This window comes from Anopheles bellator, chromosome 2 (assembly GCF_943735745.2).
Source record: "Anopheles bellator chromosome 2, idAnoBellAS_SP24_06.2, whole genome shotgun sequence".
NCBI classification, from domain to species: Eukaryota; Metazoa; Arthropoda; class Insecta; order Diptera; family Culicidae; genus Anopheles; species Anopheles bellator.
The window spans coordinates 37854794-37873778 of NC_071286.1; positions in this window are offsets into that span (position 1 = coordinate 37854794).

Below are 18985 nucleotides of genomic sequence, written 5' to 3' on the forward strand. Positions count from 1 at the left end.
ATAAGAGGATTGTTCCGTTCCGCGTTCCATTCCAGCCTCACACTCGGTCGCTCGCTGGCCTCGTAAAGGGTGAACATTATTTATAGAACATGCTTGAAAAACAGCTGTGGCCATAGGTGTGCGGATCAGGGTAGGTTTTCCGGCGATCGAATGATAGCGCTAGAAGTGATACTGGTTTTCGAATCAGCATACCACCGCAGCGCAACCCGTACCGGTTACTATCATCCGGTGTGGACCATAAATTGGATTCAAAATTATCGTCGGAGCGCCCAGAGCCACCCGGGTGGAGCGAAAGTTGACATAGGATAGGAAAAATGCAAATAGCTTGTAGCACATTTGGGACCCGCTGAGCCGTAGACACCTTCGTACCATTCGTTTAGAAATGACAAATTCAAAGCGGTCACGGAAATGACGAATTTTGGGTTCGAAGTTGTCGCACGTCACGCGAAGCAGAGGTGAGTAGGTAGTAGGGCTCGACGACAGTGAAATTTAGCTGTAGCGTCACTTGACGTTGAACATGGACGAAATTGACATGCTTTAGAGCCATCGGAAACTATACTGCGTACCGTACGATAATATAAAATAGCACCAAATCTATGTTCTATGTCTATGTTGAGATCGTTTGTGGTAAATATTTTAACCACGGTTCGTTTGGGGCAATTTAACAACACATTTTACAACCAATTTTACATCGGCTTCTACACACCACCAGGACTGATAGGCAATCCAACCGTTTGAAGCAATATAGACTGTTTTCAACATCACCACCCCAAAAAAGTGAGAACCGAAATCGTCCATAAATTTCTTGAAAAGCCTACTCGTATAACCCTCAGTTATAGGTACCCTCGGTAGGTTCGTAAATTATCTCGTCCATCTGAGCATTAGGAAAGGGGTGGCGTAGTGTAATGGAAAACGGTGTTGCTGAACCAAAATCACACTCATTCACTCACTCATAATGATAGGGTTTGTTGATCAACTGGGAGGGTCTTTCGATTACTAGTAATGTCCTGGTAAAATAACACTTCATGATAGTAGTAGTCACTTCAACCAACTCGGACGACCGGCTCGTTTTCGCCAGCCACTTCCACCGACGCAACACCGACGTCCGATGTTGGGAAACGGCTACACCGCAACTAAATTATGCTTCCGCTGTGGAAGAATAGTTTTGTTGACGTCTCCGGGAACACCCAACTGCTTACCACTCTCATCAACGTGTTGGGTTGCGTGTTATAAATAGAAGATGATTGAAAGACTCCAGAAAGCGCCCAAATAATACCGTGACCGGATGACATGTGAACCCGTCTACCCACCCGTTGTCGAAGGGAGCTGTTTAGTGCCGGTTCGCGTCGGTGTTCCGTTGCGGTTTCGTTTTGGGAGCGTAGGCCCTGACCACGACGAACTTTCCCGCTATCCATTTGCAGCAGGTGTACTTGGCCGATAGGTAGGGGTCCGGCTTTGGGTGCCCACGACCCGCCACGAAAACACGGGTGACACGCTTGGCGTAACAAACGCGTTTTAGTTATGGTTTTGCTCGGTTCGCTGAGCTTGGTTAGCGGTCGAACGGAGGTGAGTGGCACCAAACTGTCCACCAAGATGATTCCATCATTCCTGTTTTTCACGTTTTTGCGAACCCCATTGAACATGTCACAAAACGGGCGCGACGACCTGGGATGTGGGAACAGAAGGGCCGAGCATAATTGCATTTCGATCAAACAGCGATTGGTAAAAATGGGAAACATTTGGGACTGCTGGCATCTCTTAGGCTGCCGACAGCGAGTCAGAAGGAAAAGTTTTCCATCAAGATCCGATTATTTGCAGTTAGACCCGATGACCTACGGTGTGCTACTGTTTGATCATTGCGACCGTTCTCGATTGGCCCGAGCGTTTCAAGTTCTTTGCGATAAGAGTGGTTTGATTTGGTGGTTCACGTTATTTGATTGTAACTGCAGCGTGCTCCGGTGTCTGGTTTGGAAAACTTTTTCAAACCTCCCCAACAGGGTTGTGAAGTTTTTCGGTGTTTGGCCAACAATCCAGTTTAACTTGTCTCCACTTGGCAGGCATGGTAAATAAAAGGTTGAACAACTCCTTCAACTTTTATCGCATCGTTGTGCATTTACAGTTAACCATTACGGGTGAAACTTGAAAAGTGTGGAAAGTAATCGCTAGCTCTCACGCTATGCGAAATTTATCGTACGCCTAAACATTCGCATTTCAAGCTTTTCTGAGTAACGTATCCAAATTCTCTCATCAACAAGGACCATTTCGGCTCGGAACGGAATGAGATGGAAACACTATCGAACATTGAGAAACTTCATCGTTTCGAGTTCGAGCTGAGGTTTAAACACATGGCCAAGTGAACGGTATTTCAATAATCCCATTCATTTGGCTTGCCGCAGATCGTTTCCCATTTTCAGCTTCATCCGATTATGCTGACGCTGGGCCGATACTTTACCACAATTCCGGCTTCATTACTCATCATATTGGCACGCTATCATAACGAAATAACCATAAATTGCAGCCGCAATTAGCTTCCTTTGCAATTGGCAGCGTACTTTCGATTGGTTTCGGAAACGAAAGGATATTTTTTATCGAAGGTTCAGCCATTTACAAACCGTTTTTTTTTTGCATAATTCCCACCGGAAGTTCGTATAATTTATGGCCTGCAACACAGTTTCGGACCTTTAATTGCTCGATAATTATCATTTGTGTGCGGATGGGGGGTGTTTTCAATTATCTCGAGTAGGTAACGTGTAGCTGGCACAAGAAAAACGTATGACTGGACATATCCTTATGTTATGCGTTCCAATAATAGAATAATATAATAAGATGATATGCGAAAATAAAATATGTTTCAGCTATTGTTTCTAGAAATCGTCAATTCCACCGTATTCAGCAGATTAGGCTCCTAACGATTTCCATTTGTTTTCAGACCCTAACAATCATGCGTGGAAAGCGTTTTTCATCCAATGATGACGTCATAACAGCTGAGGAAGCATATTTTGAAGCCCTTTCAATTTCTCACTTAAAGGATGGAATCCATAAATTGGAGTCTCGTAGAATCAAGTGTATAGATGTTCAGGGAGACCATACAGAATAATAAAGTGTATTTCAAACCGTAAAAAAGTATTTTTCTCATCGAGGCTACGAACGTATTGAACAGCCTGGTATACTCTATATTCTATCGTTGCGCATTCTTTATCCTTCAAACGATGCACCAAATAAAACGCAGTCGGCTCGCCATTTTTATATAAGTTGGTTCTAACAGTGGCAACTGAAGAATACACGCAGAAATATTCAGCTTTTTATGTCTAATGTATTGAATATTGTAGTTCGAAACATTAGTTGTCTTGGTACGCCAAATTTCCATTTAATCCAGCCGCCATGGTTTTCCTCGCCACTATTTGCATACATGTGGGTTGTACATTATCATCCCGATGTCCAATGTCCACGTTGTGGACATTTAGAAAAATGCCGGAACATGTTCTATGGAATGGACCTCGCTTTTCTCGCCGTTGGCAATGCCGTGTCCAAAATGTGTCTGTCATCGTACGATACAAAACATAGAGCTATCGGCAGATTGGTCAGCGAACAGCGTGGGAAGCGGGAAAACCGAAACGGATTGCGGTAAAGGAGTTATCGGTTAGCCACTACATATGAGCAACGTCAAGAGGGTTGTCATGCCTTCCAGTGCTCTTATGTTGTCATAAGGCGATGTCCGACAATCGACAAGCCAGGCGAATAAACGGTAACAGAGAACGAATGCCTTGGAGGATTACGGCATTTTTGTTATTCATTTGAGTAGCTCATCGTTCCGTATTGTATTGTAGAAATGCCTGTAAAGCATCATATAGACTAAGTGTTTAAAACAATTAAGAAATCGAGTTGTGATCGCTGATGCCTTGTGCTTGGATGATCAATAAGAAATAACATTTTATTTACACACATATCCTTATCGATATTCAGTAGATTCAGTAGTATTCAGTAGTGTAATGTGCTCTTTCAGTAAATTCTGGATCGAAATGTAAAATTTGTGACATAAAAAATGCACATTCGTAAAAGAGTTACTGTGCATACGCAAAAACTGTTACGCAAAAACATCAACTCTCGTTACGCGACACTTATTTCGTTAAGTCGCCATTTTTAAACAATCATTCGATCGTTAGACTTGCATATGCCAATCAAAATACGATTATAGTAGGTACCGTTGAGTACATAATGGAATGGAGTCATAAAGTTTCGCTTTGTGTGATCGATTCAAGGTATTGTTGTGGTTTGAAGCCCGTCCCAACCGCACTACTGACAATGTCTGTTCTTCGCCGTGTTGTAGATACGCATCCTCCTGTGTACAAGGCACCTGCACTAGAGCACAACTACCATCGGTTAGCAAAACGTGTCGAAGATGTTACATTGAACGTGACCATTTGGTTGCCAAAACGAAAGTCTTCGTAGGCAGCGCCTCAGGAGATACCGCAGCATGCGCCCAGCGGATCGCGGTGAATGACTTCATTTCCTAGAAAGGCGTTGATTAAAAAACACGTTTGTTCGTTACGAAAGTGTCAAATCTTCGCATTCGTTGCAAGGCATGGGGGCGCTGCTATGGTTTAGTGCGACAGTTGAAAGGATTAGACCGGCCCTGGGTCGTGCGTGGCAAACGAGCGATGCCAAGCCGACGCCGAAATCAGGTTCTCGGTACACTCGGGTTGACGTTTGGCACGTGCCTGCCAAGGATAGTCCGAAGGACCAACACTCGGTCGCCCGTGAAACTGATTGGCGCTGACAATAGGCAACAATGTGAAAAATCATGTTTTTGCTGCCGAGCCAATCATTTTAACGAGAAGCGTGAACATTTCATCTTACTTATCATTACTTATTTGAGGGTTCGTGTTTGGAGAGTTTGGATGTTCGGACGAATGCAGCAAACGAATGGAACGATAAACTGATCAAAATGCGGCATTAGCCTCGCTTCAGTTATTTAACAATGGAAGGTTTGGCAGAGAGACGACCTTTCTAGGAAAACGTGTTAATGTTGAAATGGTCATAACACCAGCGTCATAGGTTAAGGTTGAATTCCTGTAATAGAGGAAAAAAGTCGTGTACATCTCAAATCTTTAGATAAAATTTTACTTTTGAAATCACTTTAGAAGTTATGCTTTTTCTCCACTGTGATCCAGATGCTTCCAGTACTTCAACGTCAACGTATTTGATGTCCGTGAAACACGGCAGAAAGTTATGACATGCAGAGTTGATTTCTAACGTATGCATGCAAGTGTTTACCACATCCCTCACACGTGCCGACAGCTGTCGACCACGGGTCGCGATACTACCCGCGATAAAGTGCTTCGCCAACTGGTCCGTCGCAACATTTTATCATCGCTGGTAGGGTGGACGACCATTTTACAAGCTTCCTAACGTACTCCGTCGTGCTGGTGTCGGCTCCAACCGATCGTGGGTCATGTGTGGGCAGTCTCGGGACCATTCATTACGTAGTTTATTGGTTCATTTGATGTATCCTGCCCGAGAGTGTTGGAGCATAAAGTGACTCGGCGCTCCGAAACCAAAGAGTGAAGTGGCCTTCAAGGCAACAATCGACACCGCTAACTAGTCCGTCCTGTGGTCCTTGTTTTCCGCTCCTATAGGATATACGCGAGACACCGTTGCATGTCCGTCAGAAACTGTATCCGTCCGTAAGGGAAGAAGGGAATTCAATTATAACTTTCTCCACACAAATTCACCAACCTCAATCATCATTGCCCACAGTAGTCGGTGTGATTAGACACTTGTTGTTTTTTGCTGTAATTAGCTTTAGATATATACCCGCCTCCCAGTTTTGATGTTTTCGGGCGGGACTCCTTCTCGTGCCGGATGCCCAGGTCCTTGTCAAAGAACACTAATCGAACAAAAACTCGGGACGGTGCGCTGTTGTCGCGGGTTAGGAGACCAGCTGGACATGCTTTGCTGGCGGCTAATGGTGAGTAACGAAAGCGGAAATTAGAGGTAATTGTGTGACAACTATCCTGCTTGTCTGCTGCAATCGCCAGAAGGGAAATGATAACTTTTCGGTGCGACGGATAAATAATCCGTGGAAAATAATGTCCCGGCACAGAAGTTCGTTAGTCGTGTACTGCTGAACTCCTTTTTCTTATCCAAACGACACCTGGAGGCAAAAATAAATCCGTAAGATGACACATTATGTTGACGCAGGCGGGCCAACCGATGATTGGATTAACTGTCATCATTGATTCGCAAAACGCCATGATTTCTTGGAGATTTTACATCCAGCACCCTCGAGCCGAAAGCAAATAAGTATTTGAAATTCGCTGTTCCAAGTTTAACAATTCAAAGTGCCTGGTGCCCATCGAACATTTCGTTCGAATCGGTTGATTGGCTGGTATTGAAAAATAGAAAAAAATCGTAAACTTTCTCGAGAGGTCCTTAGCACATTTTTGGATTTTTTTCTTCGTTTTTCCCGTGTCTTTTGCATTTCGTTTTATCTTTCAATCCATTTTCTCAACAGAGCATGGACCAGAATAGGTAATATTTCATCTGATAGAATCGTCTGCTCTCGGGGCATCTGACTTCTAATCAAATTATTTTCCTTGCACCGAGCGCGGCAAGAAAGCCGGTCGGAACACTGAAGGCGCTAAGTCGAAAAAGAAGGCATTATGCGCAAGCAAGACACCAGAATCATCTATAAGAGAACCATCCTTGAAGATACATTTCACAGCTCGGATCATTTTTGCGATAACGGTCGCGATTGTGAAGCTCATCGGGCCTAACGGCACCGTTCATACAGTCGGCAACTGCCAGCCTAACGAAGGATAATGCCGTCATGAGTGACTCGAGCGCCGCGCATTTGCCCTTGCATCGTGAAAGGGCTTCAGGACGATAAACGAAAAAAAGTGTACACTTCAGGGAGATAGTTTGGCACTACCGGGACGAAATTTCCTCTCCGTTCTACGCTTACGAGTGCCATTAGGCTTCAATTGTGTGGAAAAGCAAAGTGACAAAGTGGTAGATCTGCCCGAAACGTGGATAATGCTTCTTAAATTCTTTGACGCCGTCGCTGCTGCACTGATAACTACTCGTTTGCAGCGTATAATCCTCGCCGGTATCGGTGGGCAAAAAAAACACCTGTGAAGTAAGTGACCATATAAAAGTCAGACTCATATGCTAGCGTATGCGGCACATGTTTTGAATTGACCATTTTCAGCAGCTCCTTTCGGTTTCCCGGCACTGCACGGTGGCATGGGCGAATGGTTAAAGCCGGCGCATCGTGTATTTTGTTCTCCAGCAAACTGTAGGCGTGCTGGATTAGTTACCGGAAGCTAATGGAGCCCGAACGAGACGGGTCGTTTCGTTCATTTCGTGCATGAAAACTTGGCAAGTTATGGTACGTGCCGTGATGCCGACCGCTTGGGATGCCGTTTTCACCACCCGTTTGAAAGAGTATTTTATGAAGTTTTGTAAAAATATTTGGTTAAGAGCCGCTGCTCATTTACGCCAGCCTCTATGTCTGTGCGGTTAGACGCGCTATAGCTGAATAACTTTGGCGGACGACGAAAAAGATAAATATGGAAATGTGAAACCTTCTACCTCGAAGCCCCGATGGAGAAACTGAACCCGTGTGTTACATTTGTGTGTAAAAGACCTCATTAAAAGCTCCAATAATTTTGTTAATTTAATATCATAGAATAAAATGTGACTGGTAGCAGAGTTCGTTTTAGTCGTTCGATATGCACACGACAAATAAACGTTTATTTTTACAGTTGACTTACAAAATTATCGGATTTAGATGTGGATCACATACTGTCTGGGCTGGGTCGTTCGTAAAACCCGAAGCCAAACCATTTTCGCACAACAAAAACGCAGTGTCGCTTTTCCACAAAATAATGTGAAACGCTAAACGAAACTCATGCCAGGTTAAAATTGTATGTTTATATTTTTTCTTTGTAGATGAAATATGACGAAATAGTGTAACAAATTATGAGCAGAGATCGTTTGGTAAAATAAAATTTATGTATGCTAGTCTACATCAGTAGAATAAGGAAAGGATAAGTAAGGAGCGTAAAGTTAAAAAGAATGGAGCTATAAGAAGAATAGGATGAAGTGTTTATAACGCTCTTAACGGAAGAGAAGTACTTAAAAAGCACCACCCATAAAAGGGTAACATAAGCATTGCGATCAGTATGAATACGTTCTGTTGTTTCTGCGCCTCATTTCTAAAACCTTCAACCAAATGGCGTTTAATACGGATTGATCGAGGTAGGGCGCCATTTTAGTTTATGTTTGCTTGGTTTTTTTGTCACCTATGGAATCATGGAATCATCATGGAATTGTTTCATCACACAGCGGGTGTGCGATACTCTTACAGACAATGTAAGAAAATGCTGCTGTCTTTGGGTGGTTAAATTGCATCGTTTCAAAACAAAAGCACCTACCAATAAATTTCGTGTTGATTTAACTTGCGTGAAGAAACAAGTGAACAACTATCACCGCTTTGGGTATTGTTTTTTTTTGTTGTTTTTATCCTTACGACGACAAAAAATAGGTACGGGAGTACTAATTTACAATTCTGAACAACAACAACAAAATCGGAAGAACAGGGACCGACAGAGTAGAAGGGTAGATTATCGAGATAGGATCTCAGGTCACAAATCTGATTGCTTCTTTGAAAAGGTTTCTCTTATTAGAAGAAAGTTGACGTTGCCGGAGATTCTTTTCATCCACCAAACATGTTCTTTGAAAGCACTAAAACCTCATTACCATTCAAAACACAAAAAGGGGTAAAATAGAAAAAAACTTTCCGGCTTGTTTTGGGTTCTAATTACACGGCCCCTGCTGTTGGCAAGGTACGACCCAAACATGAACGGCTGCGGGCCCTTGCTGTGTATTCCGGGTGCCCGCCGTGCATTCTGGGGTGTGAAAATTAAATATTTACGTGGATAAAGATCACCAGGTTGGCTGAGCACAAGTGTAATTTATCATCAAGTGCATAGAATTAATACAAAAGAAAACCCGCAAATTCATTTATCATGTTTTGCGTAACAATTGTGTTAATAAAAAAGAAAGCAAAACTGGCACTATCTGGTGTGTAAATTAGTGTTCAGATTTTTTCGACCATATGACGCTTTTGGTTCGTCATCTGCGTGCGTGTAATCAGCGTGTCGCTGAATTGTAAATAAGATTCTTTGTTACCATTGACGATGTCAACTTTCGATAATTTTTGGGGCAAAAAAAAAAACGTTTTACCGAGAGCGTCCGTCAAAGGATGCCACCAATGACGACCTTACTGATTTTTTGGCGTTGAATCGTGATAAGGTTCAAATCGCACTTCTCAAATCAAGCATTACCGTGAAAAAATGTTAGCCACAACCCAAAACTCAATTCAGTCGTCTGAGAATCAAAGCGTCACGAATGTGCCGAATGGAGGGGTTTTCTCCTAACCGCGCTCATGGTCATATTTGATAATGTCGTCAGTAGAGCGTCTTGGTAGTGCAGTAATGAAATTTTGTTCCTTCCTCGCCATTCTGCAAATTTGGCTTCAGCATCTTCTCATATCAAGCAAGCAATTTTAATAAAACTGAAGACGTTTAAAAGTTGATTGTTATTTGGAACGAGAGTAAAGAAGTGAAGCGAAAAGTTCCTGAAGTACCTGAAAGATTGACGTGTGTTGTGGTTAACAAAAGCTAGAATTTTGAAAAATAAACAAACAACCGCTGTACCACAATAACAACTCAAACTTTGGGGAGAAATCTTTTCGCATCATACACTTAATATTTTTAAGTAATCATTTCTTTTGCAACATAATTTGATACTGTTGTACAACATGGTAAAAATAAAATGAAGTAAGGACTCCATGATATCATAAAAGATTAAGCGCACAGTGCACCAAAATAAATGATCAGGAGTTTCCATTACATTACGCCATTATAAAATTGCTCGGTGGCACGTAGAAGTATGTTATTGAACAAGATACTATCAAACGCATCCATTAACCTCATGTACTCTCGAATGAAATTCTCTTTCGATGAATTTGCTTGTGCAATGAAATCCCATTGAAATTCCATCTACAGATTAATTGACGTGACCCCAGACGTACACGCAGAATCACCGAGTGGTTGACACATTATCCTGCTTCAGCTTTGTAACAAGAGAAGGTCCCATGTGTAACTGGAATTAAATGCTGAATTGAAAAGGGCTTTTGAACCGAAAGAAGCCACTGAGGTTACAATAGTAACCTAAACTATTCAGAGAATGATTTTCCATTTAGCGCTGCATAACATTCAAAGAAAATTATTGTCGTTTAGTAATCAATTACTCTTCTGTGGCATTCGCATTATTAATAAAGGTAGTCTTCCATAAAATTTCACTGTAATAACCTACGATGTACCTAAAAGTTTAGACACGGTTCAGCAGAAATGCTAATTTTTCTTGCAAAGTTCGCCATTCTTTGAATCGCCATCCATTGGATTTGATTGAATCGCCTCCAACAGATTTCTTGCCTGGAACTAGAAAGTTGACGGATTATAATTCAATTATCAGCAGCGCTCCGAACGTTTGTACAATGCCCGGGCTATTCTATCTGTTTGCTCGAAAAACTAATCAGCTTAGGTGTCTATAACGAAATCAACTATTTACTACCAAGCGACTCAAGTGTGCCGGTAAATTCAAAGATCAAATTTTCTTTATGACGCAACAAAACATATAGAAACCGGTTTCGGAAGTAGTTGGGAAGTTTTCTCCGGGAATGCACTAGGAAGCGTTATGCTATGTGTAAATGGGGTATGAACCGATGACTAACATGGCAATAATCATACAGGAGACGATAAGGATAAAAGATAATCTTGGCAAATCGTCTCAAACATGTATGAAACATGCCATTCCTTGAGGGTAAAGGGAAAAGTAAGCAATTTACATGCTACCTGGAGAGAGCGATGAAACGCGTGAGCATAAAAAAATTGGTCCAATCATTTTAACACCTCCATAACGTTGTGTGGCTAAAATTGAATGGAAAATTGTCTAATAAGCTGTTAGACTTATGAATGTGTTGAAGATTTTGTAAGGAAATATCCCTGATTTTAGAGTCAAACAATGTTTCGTTGCACTTGATGTAGATGGAGAACTTGAAGAAAACAGAAAATATTGTTACGATGCAATTCGTTACGTACACTGTTAAAGTTATATAGAGCCCCTTTAAATGCTCGTAGACTATTACCATTCGATCCAAACATCTAAACTTCCGGGTTTTGGCAAAAAAACTTGAATAGTGAATAGATGCAAGTGTTGCACTTTTCTTATTAATGTTGTTTGGATCCATGCATAAAATCCAACACAAAGAACAACTGCGGATGGATAGTTGCCAAATAATGCCAGAAAAAAGACATTCCTAGCCCTTCACGGTTTACGCTAGGCTCGCTCGGCTACCTATGCGCGACCTCCATAAATTCCTATGCGGCACGTTCATGGAACTGTCCGTAAAGTTGGTAAAAGAGACACATTGCCACCGGTAAGCGAAGATGGTGTATACGTGGGTATTACATTTTTGCCACTTAAAGCGGTATATTTGATTAAGCCCATTCTGGTGCAATTTACGAGGGGCACATAAATTTGAAAATTATAGCTTACACACTATGACTGCTGCAGGTTATGCAGTGAAGGTTTGTACGCCATTTGTGCGTTGATTTCTCACAAGTTACTATAACGTGCCACGTTGATATATTGTAATGGGAAGTGTAGAATTATTTATCGAACTGTAGACTTGGCGCTTAATTGTTCTCTAATATTATAATGATCTTCCTTTCAAACGGCTTGTAAAATAATAACAAGCAAAATCTTATGGTCTTGCCTTTCAAATTTATTGCCAAATGCATGTGCTCTCAACGAAACTTTTATGGTGTTTCGAGTATGAACACATGACATATTTGGTAAAATATGATCCTGACTTTTGGCTAATGGGCGATGATATTCGAGCAAGCTTCGAACAATTTAATATCACAGCTACATGATTCCAGTTTCAAATGCGTGACAAACCCGAAAACTGCGTGGTAGCGTGCATAATGACAGTATCGGTGAAAGTGGTGACGATGCAAAGGTTTTGCACAAATTCTGCTCGTAAACTCACCTCTTAATCATTTCGAAATGGCTTGACAAAACCACCGGTTTTATTATGTGCCATCAATTCACAACTTTCAACGACAAGTGAGCGGGCATTTGTTTCATGTGCTGTGCCGGAAACTAGACTTCATGTTGTCACTGTGCTGAATCATTTCCCAACGAATTTGTGTTAGTCACGGCATCAGATATCCATTCGACGATTTCGACGATCCTGGCTTGGCTGTAGCTGGATTAATTTCCTGCTCTTTTTACCAATTATTCCTCATTAGTAAAAGCTATTAAATATGCACGTTATTTTCCACCACAATCTATTTAAACTTTTGTTTTAGCAATTAATCACAACACTTTTGTAAGAATTATTCGACAGCATACTGTGACCACTGTGGCGTAGCAAAATGAAACTTCAAAACGATAGTTAATCGATCGGAAAACAATTTTCACAAAGCACACAGTGCCCGGATGCTGTGGACCGGAAAACGCGCATAGAACACACTCTGATCGTAGCCGCGGCCGTGATAAATTCTCGATCACTCCCTCTCCGGACAACTGTGAGACCTTGAAACCCACGAGACGCGGATGGACATTTATTGTCGTTGATATTGACGCCACAACTACTCAGAGACGGCGGATTCGTTAAACTCACTTCTCACTCGAGACTGGGCGCCTCCATCGTAAACTGCGCATGCAAATTATCATGCTGGCCGCCTCCGCCCTCCGAGTTTCTCAGTGCACGTAGTTCGGAGGGGCCAATAAATCACTTGGAGACAACTATTATTCACGACTGCAGAGCACCATAGAACCTCATCATGGGTGTTACACACATACACAAAGCGATCAAAAATTCATTCAGACGATGGCCACTAATTTCACAACAATGCTCCACTGTAATGGAAGAAAAGCCGGCAACCGACGGGAGCAACCAACAACCGACGGCAGCAACCGCTCTCGGCGGTGGTTTGTTCGAGACTGGCGTATCGCGCGACGATGCCGTGATACACAACGGCGTTTTGCCGAGCAACATCGAACGATGCGCGACGCTGCTTTTGGACTCACTGTGGAGAAAAGGCGATCATAAACAACTGGAGTTTGAACGATTGAAGTTTGGATGAAGAAGTAGATTAATAAACATTCTATCAAACGTTTAAATAATAGTTAATGGGTTGGATACTTCGGATGGTAATAATTACTTGTTTCAAAATTCCCAAAAAGACCATGGGTACAGCTCCTCGATTTATATTCTTTTTTTATTTTCTTTTTTTCTCATAAGGTATAAGATATTTATCAGACATTCCATATTTGCAAACGATTATGCATAGGCGGATGGCGAAAACAAAAACGTTGAAAAAAGTCCGTACATTCTTCCTAAAACCAAATATGTCCGCCAATCCCATAGAAGTTCCCCATAGTGCGTTTGGTCGTCACGATCCATGTTATCTTTGAATCTCGCGGCCTATGCGCCAACGAATCGATCTTCGCGCCTATTGGCTGGTGTTGGGGCACCGAGAATGGACATCTTTGTGAGCAATTTCTTAGCTTACTATCGCACGAGGCGGGCAAACCGCTTGTCGCTCAACTGTCAAATCGAGTGTTGATGTGGTCGACACATCAATCAACGCAACGGCCGGCCAGTTCAAGCGTGGCCGCACGCTTGCTGTGGTCCAAAGTGGCCATCTAAGTTCAATCGGTACCAAAACTCAAGCTAGATTTGAAATCCTACAGTGAGAAAATGGGATCAATATTTGTTCACTAAACAGTATCGATTGTCAGTTCATCTCAATATAATATTCAATATTCAATATTCAAATCTTGTTATTTATCGGATAGGAGGATTCCTTCTTACGTCAAACAGTTCGTCATACCAGAAGCCCAATTTCATTAGGAATTCCGACCTGATTCCCACGCACAAAGTTCCCGTCATTGACTGGGCTTGTTTAGTCTTCAGTAACCTTCAATGTTTGTGCGCCAGGAACCCGGAAGCGACTCCGTAAGCAATTATGTATTTCCAATATTCTCGTATCAGCCACCCGCCCATCGACATCGTTGTGCCGCCCGTTATCGTGGCTCATGTTTCGAGCCTCAACTAAAACTTTAGTACCGATATCGCTTCACCACTTCGATGGAGAAAGAACGTTATTATAAAAATAATCAACAAAGATTGTCGTACAGCAGCAGCGCTGTTTACTCTACTGTTTAGCATGTCCGAAGCAGGAGGAGTGACGAATCTGTCAGTAAGATGACTCCGCATACCTCCTCGCATCTTGACCCTGGAAATCATCGAGAAACGAAAATACCGCGAGTTGAAAAGTTGATGTCTTTTCTTCACTCAAACACCAGGTGTTCGATGTTCAAAGTTGGTGGTTGCGGTTTTTCGGGAACAGGTCGTTTGACCATAAAAAGGAACCGTTTTTTACTGCACCATTACGTTGCTGTGCCCACTTGCCAAATCTTGTGCCCACTTGCTTTTTCGCTAGAAAGAATGTTTATTTTTTCAAGAGAACACGAAAACCCGGTGGAAGTTACGAACAATGAAACTGTTGATTTTCTCTGCAATTTTTTTCGTCCTGTATGCTTAACCGAACAAATATGAACGAAATGCTTGCGCTTAAGACACACAATGCTAATGCTGCTTATTTGGTTATGATCCCGGTTCTTTTAACTACATCAAAATCTTGTGTAACATGCGTCAAGTATAGCTTGTGGCTATTGTAAAGTCGTTCGAATACATCATTATCGATTTAAACAAAAAAAACAAGGACTGTTAGGACGGTTGTTGGATTGGTTCGCGTTAAACAGAGTGGCACACATGAAGAGGAAAGCACTGATTGAAAAAAAGACTGATAAATACGTACTTGGTTAGCTGAACAAAATCGAATCAGTCTACGGAACCAATCTGATGACTTGCAAAAATTGAAAATAACGACAAATACCCTTTAAAGCACAGTCCTCCTGGCGCTTACTTTTGATTCTTTTGTAAATCTTCTTCATGATGGTTTAGTGTTGAAATCAAGGTAATCATCTGGTACAATAATCAATAACTGCAGCATAAAAGTTCCCCGGTGTATTCCGGTAACAGGAGTAATGAAAAATGCTCTTTATTGCTGGAAATAGCTCTCTTCAACCGTATTGTATGTTTTTTTTGCCTGAGCAGGAAAGGGCTTAGGTTGTTAGCTGCCCGAGCCCCTTGATCCTAACGCGATGGGACAAAGTGGCTGAATTTGAGCCGGAAGCTGAAGTTATTCGATTAATGCTAATTTCCGTCGCAGAAAGTACGTCACCGGGAGCACACGGAACGCACTGTGACCTGGAAAGAAATACGATTGGATCATTTAATCCCTGCCAGGGACGCGGCCCCAGGAAACTTCCCATGACAGCTCGATGAAAAATTAACGTTCACCAGAATGATGACAAAGAGATTCTTCCTCCGTTGGCAGGAGACATGTCTCATTTCTTTCGCAAAAGAATGGAAAAATGTGGCAGAATGTTTGGAGCACATTGATGAAGGTCATTCGTTTTGTTATTCGGACAGAAGGGAGCATTAAACATGGAATGTTCGGGGACAGTAATAACGCCATTTCATCGGCATACAGCTAACATTTACAGAACACGAAAAATGGGTTCTTCTTTTGTTTTCAAAACCTGTGAAATGTTGGCCGAAATACGGCACGGAGAAACTTGTTAACCAGGCGTTTATACATTTACTGTACATAAACAGCCCATCTTGTTGACGCAAGTGATCAGCATCGTGCCGAACAAATTATCGGCTAAACAGAGATGCCCGTTTCTAAATCGCCAGCAGCCAAATTCTTGTGTCTGGCCAAACTAATCAAGTTTGGCCAGAAAATCTGATCGCAATGGATCGCTTTTTCAAAGCGTTCGATTCGCCTCCAGCTAAAGTAAAGAAGCCATGCCGCCGAAGAGACTGACGGACCAATGGAGGGAACGAAAACGTTCCCGTACAAGTCTTGCCGTCGGTTCCATACTTGCCACCAAGCCGTAACCGTGGCGAGCGAAGGGAACCGTTTGACGGCCGATGGAGCATAGTGGAAATTGATTGAATAACTCTTCGAAGCTGCACGCGTCGCAATTGTTCACGATGTAGCGCTTCCGAGGTGCTGGTGTGCCTTACGAGAACTCGGCAGCAGAAGGTAGAGAAAAGAAAGGTTTCTTAAAGAGAACAGGAATAGCGTTTTCAAACCGTGTGCTGGATGCTGCTGAATGCTGAGAGCGTTGGAGAGATGATGAAATTCTTTCTAATATTTTCAGCTGCACTTTGCTTCCATGAAACTTACTGTACTTCGAAGCTGTATGTTGGATACAATGTATAATGCTACTCTACTACATGCCTTAGGCAGCATTTGATTAATGTCTACTGAATAAAATTCCATTTATCTTGGCCTTGGTGTCCGCTTTTCGGTCGCAAAATTAGCACAAACAGATGCGCTAGATCCGCAGTGAAATGTGAAACAATTTTTTTACAAATTCCCCCAGCTTAAATTATCATTACCGTACCGTATCTACCATGGCTCCCAGTGCTCCCATTTACATCAATTGGGCACCGCTGACGGGTACTAAAAGCTTATGTCATCTGTGGCGGACCTTCCTGGGAATCCATATTTCATGAATGGTGCATTGTACACTCAGAAAGCGCATCGAAGTAAAGCTGAATTTCAATTACGCTCGAGAAGGCGTATGCGATAGATGTGCGGATGTCCCAGAGGCTCCGAAGAAGCTTTGGGTTGTGGAAAGTTGGGGGATGCTCTCCGTTTCGCATGGCGGATCGTCAAAAATACGTGGTCATCGGTCGGCTCTCGACACGGTCACAGCCACTTTACTCTGTTACCCCGTTTCACTAGCGGTACCGGTTGTTTGCGCAGCTCAACAAAGCAATTTTAAACCACACATATGAATTTGGCAGCGAAAGAAAAGCTTAGACATAACGGATCCCGTCCAGATAATACCCGATTTCGAGCCAGTGGCGATCAACCTGCCTCCCACCCGGCATACCATTACAGATCGTGGCTAGCCGAAGCATCGCATGGCGCGGCTTTCAATTCCCGGGGAATGCCTTCAACGCCATAGCACGTCGCCCTGATGGTGGAATCGCCCTCGTTCATGGTTGGCCGCTGGGCCACATATGGGACGGCAAGAAATATATTCTAGACGCAGGCAACTAAAAATTTTCTCTTTCTCCGGTCGACGTACCGCAAATTGCTGCTCCGACACGGCGTCTTACGTTTCACGCTAGTGTTTCTGGGCGGCGTTCCGTAAAGCGCATTAGAGACGCGTGAGTACAGCACGAAACGAATATGTATTAGAATGTCCACTGTGGAGTCGAATTGATTAATAGCTGGATCGTGGGCTGCTATGTACGCTGGCCAGTTCAATCGGTACGCCAAATTCCAAATTTAAACAATTTGGTGAGAGCACAAATCCTCAATCCTGATCGTTCGCGATTGCGGCACAAGAAATGCCGTTGGACACTTTCGGACTTTCGGGCTGATATTGGCTGAAGGAGGAGGCGGAGATCTTTATTAACCAGTTATTATTTTGTAAAAAAGCAATTTGGCCAAGCGTGTCGGGAGAGGCTACAATAGCGGCTAACCCCAAGAGCGTGGAACATGTTTGGTGGACCGATGGCCACGTGTGCTGTGTTGAAAGAAAAGCAAACAATAATTGCTGGGACGGTAAAAGACGTGGTAATTAATTTAAACATGCCCCTCTCCAGCACTATTCTAGCGTGGAATTGGCAGAAAAAAATTGCCAAAATGGACAAGAGAAAAATATGCTCCAAGAAAGGCGCTCCACGGGCATATTTCGTTGTTCGACCAGTTTGAGTTCGACCGCAAGTTTCGGTTCGACGCCGCACGTTTAACGGTTCAACGAACCAGATTATTAGAGATCGTCAGGAATTTCTGTACCACATCGTGCACGGCACCAGATCTACCAGGTGAACGCCAGTCTAATGTGTTACTGGCAGATCGGCCAAGATTGCTCGCTAAGGCGCTCGCCCATTCCCGACTCCGCGAGCTCAGCGCTGAGTTGTTAAGGATGGAAGGGCGGAAGCCGGAAACAAATACGAGTCCAACAATTTTAATAACATCATTTATTTATTAAATGTAGTTTTCTCGAACCGGCGGATGGAGCCAAATCCGGCAACGGCATTCTTTCCGCGCGAGTTGTGCAACGCGAATTGTGTTGCTGGTAAACAACCAACAATCACTTCACTCTGCTCCTGAAGGCAGCAAACTTTTTCCAACCTGGCGCCAGACTATGTGGACGGTTGCCGACGGGCAACTTTGGCTCTGGATCGCGTACTTCAGGCTGCCTGACTAGTAACGAATTGAAAAGTCTGAATTGAAAACTCTTCCTCCGAATCGGATGTTTGTGATGCGCGAATCTGTGCGCGTATCTGCGGTTCGTTGTTTTCCAATCATTTCCTTTTCGTTGCTCGGCTGGTTATTTGCCACGCCGAACACCTCGGCACCTCGGCTTTTGGGGGAGAGTGAATCAACCGTGTGGATCACTCGAGCAAGCCAGCGAGCCAGTCACCCGAAAATTGCCCACCGACGGCCGATAATTGTGGCAGTAAAATTATTTTCCCATTCGCCACGGTAACTTGGGCGGAATTTTGGTTCGTCTTGGCCGGTCTGCGCATTTTCGAAGTTTATTTCGTTTGACGGCGACCGGGCACCCCGAACGAGTATGAAGCAAGCCCGGGGTGCAATTGAAGCAGAATGAGCTTTGCCGCGGTTTCGAACCGACCGCAACCACCGCCACCACCATCTCGTCCGATCAGTTGTGGGTGTTTGAGATTAGATTGTTTTTCCTTTCTTCATCTTCGTCTGCTGTTTCTCGATCCCCCAATTATTAT